The sequence below is a fragment of the Ovis canadensis genome, chromosome X, assembly GCF_042477335.2.
Source record: "Ovis canadensis isolate MfBH-ARS-UI-01 breed Bighorn chromosome X, ARS-UI_OviCan_v2, whole genome shotgun sequence".
NCBI classification, from domain to species: domain Eukaryota; kingdom Metazoa; phylum Chordata; class Mammalia; order Artiodactyla; family Bovidae; genus Ovis; species Ovis canadensis.
The window spans coordinates 4,943,851-4,954,335 of record NC_091727.1 but is presented as its reverse complement, the minus strand read 5'-3'; the positions used below and the strand labels follow the sequence as shown (position 1 = coordinate 4,954,335).

At 43.5% G+C, this 10,485-nt stretch overlaps 1 non-coding gene across 1 annotated transcript; it reads left to right on the top strand.

Annotated features, from left to right (window-relative positions):
* The first annotated feature begins 3,748 nt into the window (after positions 1 to 3,748).
* Positions 3,749 to 3,855, top strand: LOC138931242 (U6 spliceosomal RNA). The gene has a single exon (XR_011446491.1). It is a non-coding gene; the product is annotated as a U6 spliceosomal RNA (small nuclear RNA).
* Positions 3,856 to 10,485: the final 6,630 nt, after the last annotated feature.

Sequence of the window (10,485 nt, the reverse complement as noted above, 5' to 3'; positions counted from 1 at the left end):
TTTAATTTACATCAACAAACGCTTTGAGTCAGCTAAACTTTTTTCCTGAGTTTGACACAAATAATTCAAGCATTTTCAACCTGTATTTCTGTTCAAAGAAATAGTTCTCTTTATGTCAAATCAGATTTCTTGAAAAAGAAAGCCAGTTTCTTTGTCCAGATGACACAATCCTAGCTGATTTTATACTTTTTTTCCCTTTATCTTTTTAAAAATGACCATTATTTTAAAATGAGATGGGTACAATACCATGCTGGGAAACGAATGCTGTCAATAGACATTATTATCACAAAACAGGAATGTAAGAAAAACAGTTGACAGTGAGATCTACAGCTTGCTTTAAAATAGCAGCGACAAAATAGTTCAAAGCTTATGCTGTTTGTTACTGGATGTTTGGTGGGAAAACGTTTTATCTGCCCCAAACTATGCAGCTTGGGCTTATTTCTATTGTGTTTGTTGTCAGATTTTTCTCCACTGGATTTCTCAAAATTCAAAAGAGGATTATACTACATTTATAATTGTACCTATAAATATACTAGCTGAAAGCTTTTTTTTTTTCCTCCCTTGGGGGATAAAAGACACCACTTGGAGGATATTCTCTGCATAAATTCATATTTTTTCCTAGTTTTCTACTGAGATCAACTCTTTCATCTTTCCATCAAGCCTGTCTTCATTTTCCCCTTTTGGTCATGATCCTAATTTTACCTGAGTCCTCAACCATGTGTACTGAAATGACAGCTGTGGTTTAATATTGGAATTCAACCTGTCAAAACAGCTTCACTCCAAAAAAGATGACATTTCTGTGTATTGACTTTGGAGAGTCAGCTCTGAGTGCCATTTATTTTTTAATCTAGTGATATTGGGAGTGTTTATAAATGCAAGATTTTTTTTTCCTCTTTTTTTCTTTTTGGCTTCACTATGCAAGCCTGTTGGATCTTAGTTCCCTGACCAGGGATCAAACCTGCGCCCATACATTGGAAGGAGAAGACTTAACTATTGGAGCACCAGGGAAGTTTCCTCAAGATGCTTTTAACTATAGTCCCTTCTTGCTCAGTCATAACCAGGAACTGTGTACCAGAGGTCTCAGGGTTTGTGATATGATGAAACCCATTGTGGTCATATATTAAACAAGAAAGGACTCAACTACTTAAGAACTCATAATGTCAAGAGCTTTGATAACCTCCCAGGAAAAGATACTTTAAAACAGGATTCATGTCAATGTATGGCAAAACCAATACAGTATTGTAAAGTAAAATAAAGTAAAAATAAGAATTAAAAAAAAAAGTTCAAAGAAAACAAAAACAGGATTTATTTTTTTAAAAGATTTAAAAAATATATGGACCGTTTTTAAAGTCTTTATTGAATTTGTTACAACATTGTGTCTCTTTTTATGTTTCTGGTCTGTGAGGCATGTGTGACCTTAGCTCCGTGACCAGGGATCAAACCAGCATCCTCTCCACTGGAAGACGAAGTCCCAACCAGTGGACTGCGAGGGAAGTTCCCCAAATCGAATTTCTCATGGGTGGTAACCTCTGAGACCAGCCAGAGATTTTGGAATGTCCACTTATGCCCTGCAAGTTCAGTTCAGTTCAGTCGCTCAGTCATGTCCAACTCTGTGACCCCATGAATTGCAAGTTACATGCAACTAAATGCTGACCTTACACGTATCATCCACGGAAAGCATTAGAGAGTGTTCTCTTCCTTCACAGTTTCCCCCAAAGATACTGCAGTCCCAATAAACTAGGTCACAGGACAGGCTCTAACCACTCTAAAATCTCACAGGTGTAGGGACTTCCCTGGTGATCCGGCGGTTAAGACTTTGCCTTCCAGAGCAAGGAGTGTGAGTTCCGTCCCTGGTCGGGGCGCTAAGATGTCATGTACCTTGCAGCCAAAGAATTAAAAAAAAAAAAACACAAAAGAAGAAATATTGTAACAAAACTAATAAAGACTTCTAAAATGGGTCATATTAAAAAAAATCTTAAAATCTCAGTGGTGCAAAACGCTTACTTCTTCCTCATTCTCTCTCCCCAGTGTGGATGCAGACAGGTTCAGCTCATTCTCGTGACTCACAGACCTGACTAAGGGAGGCTCTGCAATCTTACGATGCCTCTGTCCCAGAATGGGGCTCGGTAGCAGCAGGTTGACTAGAGAGGCAGGCAGAGATGAGGAGCTCTGCCCAGAAGTGGTGTCTATCACCTCTCTCTCGTGTTCCATCACGAGAAGTCTGCACTAGTCACCTGGGCAAATCTACCTCCAAAGGCATGGACTTCTCCCTCCAGAAGTAGAGGAGAAGCCACATGCAGGAATATTTATAATGCCTATCCCGGTGCTGGGAAAGACAGAAGGCAAAAGGAAAAGAGGGCAACAGAGGATGAGATGGTTGGATGGCATCACCAACTCGATGCACGTGAGTATGAGTGAACTCTGAGAGTTGGTGATGGACAGGGAGGCCTGGCGTGCTGCAATTCATGGGGTCGCAAAGACTTGGACACAACTGAGCAACTGAACACCAACACTTGAGGGGAAGGAGAATTCAGCATGCCTGAACCACAACAGCAAAAATAAAACATGAGTACCCCTGATGCTGGGAGGGATTGGGGGCAGGAGGAGAAGGGGACGACAGAGGATGAGATGGTTGGATGGCATCACCGACTCAATGGACATGAGTTTGAGTAAACTCCTAGAGTTGGTGATGGACAGGGAGGCCTGGCGTGCTGCAATTCATGGGGTTGCAAAGAGTCGGACACCAGTGAGAGACTGAACTGAACTGAACTGACCCCGAAGTCCCTTACTTCAGGGCAAGGGTGGGATGATTTGAGAGACTATCATTGAACATGTATATATGCAAAATAGATGACCAGGGCCAGTTGGATGCACGAAGTGGGGTACCCAAAGCTGGTGCTCTGGGACAAGCTAGAGGGATGGCGTGGGGAGCGAGGTGGGAGGGGGGTTCAGGATGGAGGGAACACAGGTATCCCCGTGGCCGATGCATGTTGATGCATGACAAAAAAAAATCATCACAATATTGTAATTATTCTCCAATTAAAATAAATTATTTTAAACAACAGCAGCAATAACAAAGGATCATTCACCTCTGAATTAATAGAATTCACTTATACAAAGAGATGCTGAAGCATGCAAAATGGCCCTAGCTGAATCTCGGCAATGCCCTCTACCATTCGGCATAACAATATTTAGGGAAGGGTGGAAATGAGTCTGAAGTGATCTTCATTAATTAAATGCATCAGATCCAGCATTTCAGGAAAGCTCTGGAGTGACGGCGGCGACTTTATAAGGGAGACAGCGGGAGAAAGCCAAAAATAATGAATCTCACTTTCCATCTCCTTGAGAAACTGTGCACCGACTCATATTTGTTTTAAGAACATCACATTTTGTGACTGCCGCCAGGAAGGTGAGACAAGAGAGGGACAAAAATCTAGGCGTGCGTTGCTGTGTCGGTTTCTTACAGTTTCCCATCTCCATCTCTTTTTCTTAGTGGACACAGCGTGATTTGTTTCATGCAGAAAGTTCTCATCCCAACGGCGATGTTTTTTCCTGCCCAGTTGTGTTGAGATTGGGTACTGTGGTGAGTGAACCAATATAACGCTTGCGGGATTATACACGTGGACAAGATCTCTTCAGAAGATGGAACTCAGCTGGACACAGATTATAGGATCTGTTGTCAGAGGATAAAGAGTGTTTTGACCATCTCGTTTAATGTCATGTAATACTCTCTCAAAAGTACAGCATGGTGGCTGGTTCAGCAGCACATATACTAAAATTGGAAGGATACAAAGAAGATTAGCATGGCCCCTGGGCAAGCATGGTATGGAAATTCTTGAAACGTTACATTAAAAAGAAAAAAGTTACAGCATGAAACATCTCCCCCCAAAACGTTTTCAAATTATAATAGCAACTGCGTTTTTTGTTTGTTTTTTTTTTTTAACACCATGGGATCTCAGCATTGTTACTGAAAACAAAAGAAACAAAGTAGCAAAACATGGCAGGCAAGGTTTGCTTAACCGGACTCGAAATATTAGCATTTTGAGAGGAACATGTTCATTTGCAAAATGTACTCGCTTTGTATGGGATCGTGACATTGTGAGCAGATGATGCAAATTAAGATCACCTGGTTAATCCTGTTGGTACTTATAATCCTTTGGTGCAAAAGGTCAGCATCTTCTGCTGTGGTTTTTTGATGTTGAGGGTCCAAGGTGGTATGCAGGGTTGAGGTATTACAAATTGACACTTTGTAGCACAAATCCCCTGAGAAGGCAATGGCACCCCACTCCAGTACTCTTGCCTGGAAAATGCTATGGACGGAGGAGCCTGGTAGGCTGCAGTCCATGGGGTGGCTAAGAGTCGGGCACGACTGAGCAACTTCACTTTCACTTTTTACTTTCATGCATTGGAGAAGGAAATGGCAACCCACTCCAGTGTTCTTGCCTGGAGAATCCCAGGGACAGAGGAGCCTAGTGGGCTGCTGGCTATGGGGTCTCACAGAGTCGGACATGACTGAAGTGACTTAGCAGCAGCAGCAGCAGCAGCGCAAATCCCTAAAGAGGTATCAGTTTATAGGTTTATTAGACAGGTTTTTTCTATATATCAAGGGCTTCCCTTGTGGCTTAGCTGGTAAAGAATCTGCCTGCAATGCAAGAGACCTGGGTTCAATCCCTGGGTCAGGAAGATCCACTGGCAAATGGATAGGCTAGCCACTCTAGTATTCTTGGGCTTTCCTTGTGGCTCAGCTGGTAAAGAATCCGCGTGTAATGAGGGAGACCTGGGTTCGATCCCTGCATTGAGAAAATCCCCTGGAGAAGGGAAAGGCTACCCACTCCAGTATGCTGGCCTGGAGAATTCCATGGACTACACAGTCCCTGGAGTCGCAACGAGTCGGACACAACTGAGCGACTTTTACTTTTTCACTTCTATTTCACAAACAGGTTTTCCCATGTGTCAAAGCGCATATGCCTAGGGTTATGCAGTAGATGCTTACGGAGATATTAACCAAAACCAAAAAAAAAAAAACTATGTGGAAAGAGAGGAAAAGCTGCTTTACTTGCTTTAGCTGTCACTATTAAGGAATGCTTGAAGGAAACATGCCTTCCTGAGCTTGAAGACTAAGGGACACACTGGTACGTGGGTGGATTTCACGTTAATTTCTAATTTTTTTTAAAAATATAGAGCATCATTTGACTCAAGATGGATCCTAGAGACTGTCATACCGATGGAAGTAAGTCAGAAAGAGAAAAAGAAGTATCGTGTCCTAATGCATATACGCAGAAACTACAAAAATGGTTCTGATGATCCTCTGTGATTTGCAGAAATAGAATCAGCGAGGGGAGGACCACACAGATGGACACCAAGATGGGGAAGAGCGTGTGGGAGGGATCGGGGTTGACACATACGCACTCGGATAACCAATGAGGACCCGCTGTGTGGCACAGGGAACTCTCACTGAACGAATACACACTCTGTGCTGACTTAAACGGGAAGGAAATCCAAAAAAAAAAAAAAACCAAACAGGGGATATATGGATATGGACTGGACGGACGGCTGACTCACTCGGCTGTACAGTAGAAAGTAATGCAACTACACTTCAAGAAAAATTAACAATAAGAGAGAAATAACGAGGAGTTATTCTGTTCTGCCAACAGAAACGACACAGCTAACTTGAAAGGACTGATGATACGCGCTCATCAACGTGGCATGTTTTCCAACGTACTTTAGGTACTGAATCTCTCAGTTAACGACTGAGCCCACAGCACATTGGTGTGACCGGACCAATGCCCCCTAACGACTAGGCCCAGTGAAAACTCGTAAAGTTAGGTGAATTCCTATATTATGGTTTCTGGGATCTCTGGTTTTGCAAAAGCTGAAACCACGTGTATGATCAGGCCAGGAGAGGAATACTTACAACACGCATTTTTCACTGCAGTTTTCCTGAAGCATTATTGTTTCAAAGACTGGGCAACTTTTGAAATATATCTCCAACTCCCAGTCTCTTTTCAGCCAATATGACGATGTCTTTCATTCAGGTTTTTTTTTTTTCTTAATTGCATGCATTCCTTAGTATCTATGTTCACTGACTGACCTTCCCGAAAAAAAAAAAAAAGTTCTTTTATGTGTATTTTGGAGTATATACAGTCAGTGACCAACCCTACTGTAAAATACCTTTCATAAGATTAAAAACGATCTTTGTGATAGGCTATGCAAACCTGAAGTGACTCGTCAACTTTCCTGAGTTCTTATCAATTTTACTGCCCTATTTCAGAAGCTTTTCATTTCGTCTCACAGCTTTTCAAGGGCTACGGCCAAAGGATAACTTCCTGCCTCTATTGGCAACGCACTCGGTTTCAAGAGGTAAACCCGTTTCTTGAAATTACTTAGTATACTTGGTGGAATCGATAAAAGTCTGTGTTCCTAATGCTGTCTTCTTTCTTGATGGCAAAAGAATACAGAAGATATCAGTTCAGTTCAGTTTAGTCACTCAGTCGTGTCTGACTCTTTGTGACCCCATGAATTGCAGCATGCCAGCCTCCCTGTCCACCACCAACTCCCAGAGTTTACTCAAACTCACATCCACTGAGTCAGTGATGCCATTCAGCCATCTCATCCTCTGTTGTCCCCTTCTCCTCCTGCCCCCAATCCCTCCCAGCATCAGGGTCTTTTCCAGTGAGTCAACTCTTCGCATGAGGTGGCCAAAGTACTGGAGTTTCAGCTTTAGCATCATTCCTTCCAAAGAAATCCCAGGGCTCATCTCCTTCAGAATGGACTGGTTGGATCTGCTTGTAGTCCAAGGGATTGTCAAGCATCTTCTCCAACACCACAGTTCAAAAGCATCCATTCTTCGGCGCTCAGCTTTCTTCACAGTCCAACTCTCACATCTGTTAGTTCCATAATATGCATTTCCCAATATTAAGAAAGTGTATTAACTGTCTGACAACTAATAATAGTCAGCACTCAAGTAAGTGGTCCTAAAGGACATCAACCCTGCATATTCACTGAAGGGATTGATGCTGAAGCTGAAGCTCCAGTACTTTGGCCACCCGCTGGGAGGAGCCAACTCTTGATCTGAAGACTCAGAAAGCAAAGGAGACACACACAGTACTTAAGGCACGAGGACAGTTATTCAAGACAAGGACGGACCTGAAGTCAGCCTAGAGAGCACCTGGATGCCTCGGTGAAAGAACAGAGGAGACCAGACTGAATGACCGGAAGGTGGCCGGATTCCACCCGCACCTCCCGCCCTGCCTCTTCCCATCAATTCCTGTTGTCGACATTGAGACAGAAACTTCTCGCTTATTTAGAAAGAATTGAAAAAGTTTCTTCACCGTGTGTTTGTCCCGCTCAACCCCGCTTTTTACATCATCCCAATGGGAAGCAGAACACGCTTTCAATGCCTGCCTGTCGTCACCACCGCCTCCCTACTTAACCCCTGGTCCTTTACAGCCTCTCTCTAAAGCTCTGACAAAATGCATCTCCAAGCTCACTGTAGGGATTTCCCTGGTGGTCCAGTAGCTAGGACTCCAAGCTCCCAATGCAGGAGGCCCAAGTGAGACCCCTCGTACTACAACCAAGAGTTTGTATGACTTGATGGAAGATCCTGCCTGCCTCAACAAAGAGCCAGTGTAGACAGATACATAACAAAATTAAAAAGTCACCCTTAACTAGCTAATCCTCCAATCCAGTTGGCCCTCCCGAGCATTCTCTCTTTCTTCTGTTCACCTCTGCCTTCTGTATTCTTTTTTTTTTTCCCTCCTGTGGATTCAGACTCAGCATCTTTGGAGTCCTGGCCTGCTTCTTCCCTCCGAAGGGTTCTTTAAACTTCTTTTCATCTTCTACTTGCTCCATGGAAATCACGTGTCCCCTGCTTCTCATTCAATATTTTACTCACCCGTGCACTTCATCACGGGGCTACAAAGGTACTGGGCGACCCGGGCTTTTACGCAGAGACTCTGAGAAAGAACGGCTTCTGGGTTCATTGTGGTGGTTGGCAGAATTCAGTTCCTTGCGGTTGTAGGACTGAGCTCCTGGTTTCCCTGCTGGCTGTACTGTGGAGTTGCTCCGAGTTTCTAGAGACTGACTCGCATCTTGACCACGCTGCCTGCTCCATCATCACACCAGCAACAGCACCACGTGTCCTTCTCACGCTTCAGCTCCCCGTGGCATCTGTTTCCAGCACATCTCCCCTTCTTGTCCGCTTCTAAGCGCTCCTGAGATTCCACTGGGCCCACCTTTATAAATCAGGACAATCGCCCTACTTAAGGTCAGCTGACAGACTTCCCTGGTGACCCAGTGGTTAAGACTCCATGCTCCCAATGCAAGGGGGTCAATCCCTGGTCAGGGCAACTAGATCCTGTAAGCCGGAACGAGAGTTCACAGGCTGCAGCTAAAGATCCCGCAGGACAGAAAGGTCTAGCACAGCCGAACTGAAATGCAAAGGCCAGGTGACGAGTAACCTTAGTCACATCCACAGAGCCCCTTTTGCTCTGTAACGTAACATAACCATGGGAGTGATACCAAGGCTGCAAGGTCATGAAGTGAAGTGCAAGCCGCTCAGTCGTGCCCAACTCTTTGTAACCCCATGAACTATACAGTCCATGGAATTCTCCAGGCCAGAATACTGGAGTGGGTAGCTTTTCCCTTCTCCAGGGGATCTTCCCGACCCAGGGATCGAACCCAGGTCTCCCTGCATTTCAGGCAGATTCTTTACCAGCTGAGCCACAAGAGGAAACCCAAGAAGACTGGAGTGGGTAGCCTATGCTTTCTCCAGGGGATCTTCCCAACCCAGGGAACGAACCTGGGTCTCCTTCACTGCAGGGAGATTCTTTACTGTCAGCCACTAGGGAAGCCCAAGTAGCTGTCTGCCTTATTGGAACAGCAAGCAGGCATAAATCACATCAAACGGTCTATCTCTCTGCAGTCTCATTTTCCTTTGTTTCCATAATTCACATCGTTCTTTATCGGTGTTCATACTCATTTTCCCAGACGAATGAGTGTCTGGATAAAATAAATATTTGCTATTGCTATTTGTTATTAAATGTCCAAGGTGCAATTGAGTTTGATTTCTTCTTCATTTTGGGGAGGCAAGCGAAAGACGGAATTTTAATCTCAGTCATGTATCTTCCAGTGAGTTATATCTGTAAAGGGACATGAATCTTAGACTTAAGTAGTTTATGGTGATGAATAGTGTATCACTCAACAGTTGCCATTTTCTCTGTATTCCATTTGCCTTGTGCATTTAAAAAATGGGATTTAATTACAAAATGTCTGGAATTACGATACAGATTGTTCTCTACCAATGTCCTCCAGTGATTAATATTTAACTTTTATATGAATGCTTTTTCTAGTCTCAGCAATGAGCATTATTTCAGCTCTTAGACTCCATGAATGATACATCTTCTTTTAACTGTTAATTAAATGCCATTTTTCCATGGAAAAAGATGTGTACTGTAATCCCACTGCTAAAAATGCATAATCACGTTATCATTTGCAAATATAGAAGCAAGTGTAAAAGGGCAAAAAACAGATGAATAAATAAATGTATTAATTTATTTATTAGTCATTATATTCATTTATCCAGATTTCATTTTTCTTCTGTGCCTCCCAAGCAGCCACGTTCCATGTGGTTGGATACTATTATAATTTAATCAACCGTATACATTTTACTGGCTACTAGGAGTCTTAAAAAGTTAATAGTTAAGATATGGAGCCCACTTTAAGATCTTAAGGGCTTATAGTATAAATGTAAAACAGACTCATGAAAAGTCAGAAAGCAAAATAAGTTCCAAAGAGTAGGCACTCTGTTAGCACACAGGAGAGGAATCCCAGTAACCAAGAATGGCCCAGTCATGAATGGCTCTGTGGCTTAAAATGCAGCTGGAATTTGAGGGGGTAGGAGGGACCGGGAGGCTGGACTCGACATATAGACACACGTGGGTGTTGTTTAGTCGCTAAGTCTTGTCTGACTCTTTTTGATCCCAAGGACTATAGCCCACCAGGCTCCTCTGCCCAAAGGATTTCCCAGGCAAGAATACTGGGGTGGGTGCCCATTCCCTTCTCCAGGGGCTCTTCCCAGCCCAGCGATCGAACCTGGGTCTCCTGTATTCCATGCAGATTCTGTACCATCTGATTTAGCAGTAACACTACCCAGAGATCAAACACACATCTCCTCCACGGGCAGGCGGATTCTTTACTAGCTGAGCCTCCAGGGACACCCGGTGTATACACTATTATGTATAAACTAGATGACTCATGAGAACCTCCTGGATAGCACCGGGAAGGCTACTCAAGGCTTTGGGGTGATCTAAATGAGAAGGAAATCCAAAACAGAGGGGATATGTGTATACGAACGGCTGATTCATTTTGTTGTACAGTTAATAGTAACAACACTGTAAAGCAACTAAACTCCTGTGTGTGTGTGTGTGTGTGTGTGTGTGTGTGTGTGTGTAGCTGGAATTTCAATAAATGACAAAAAGCAGAGGG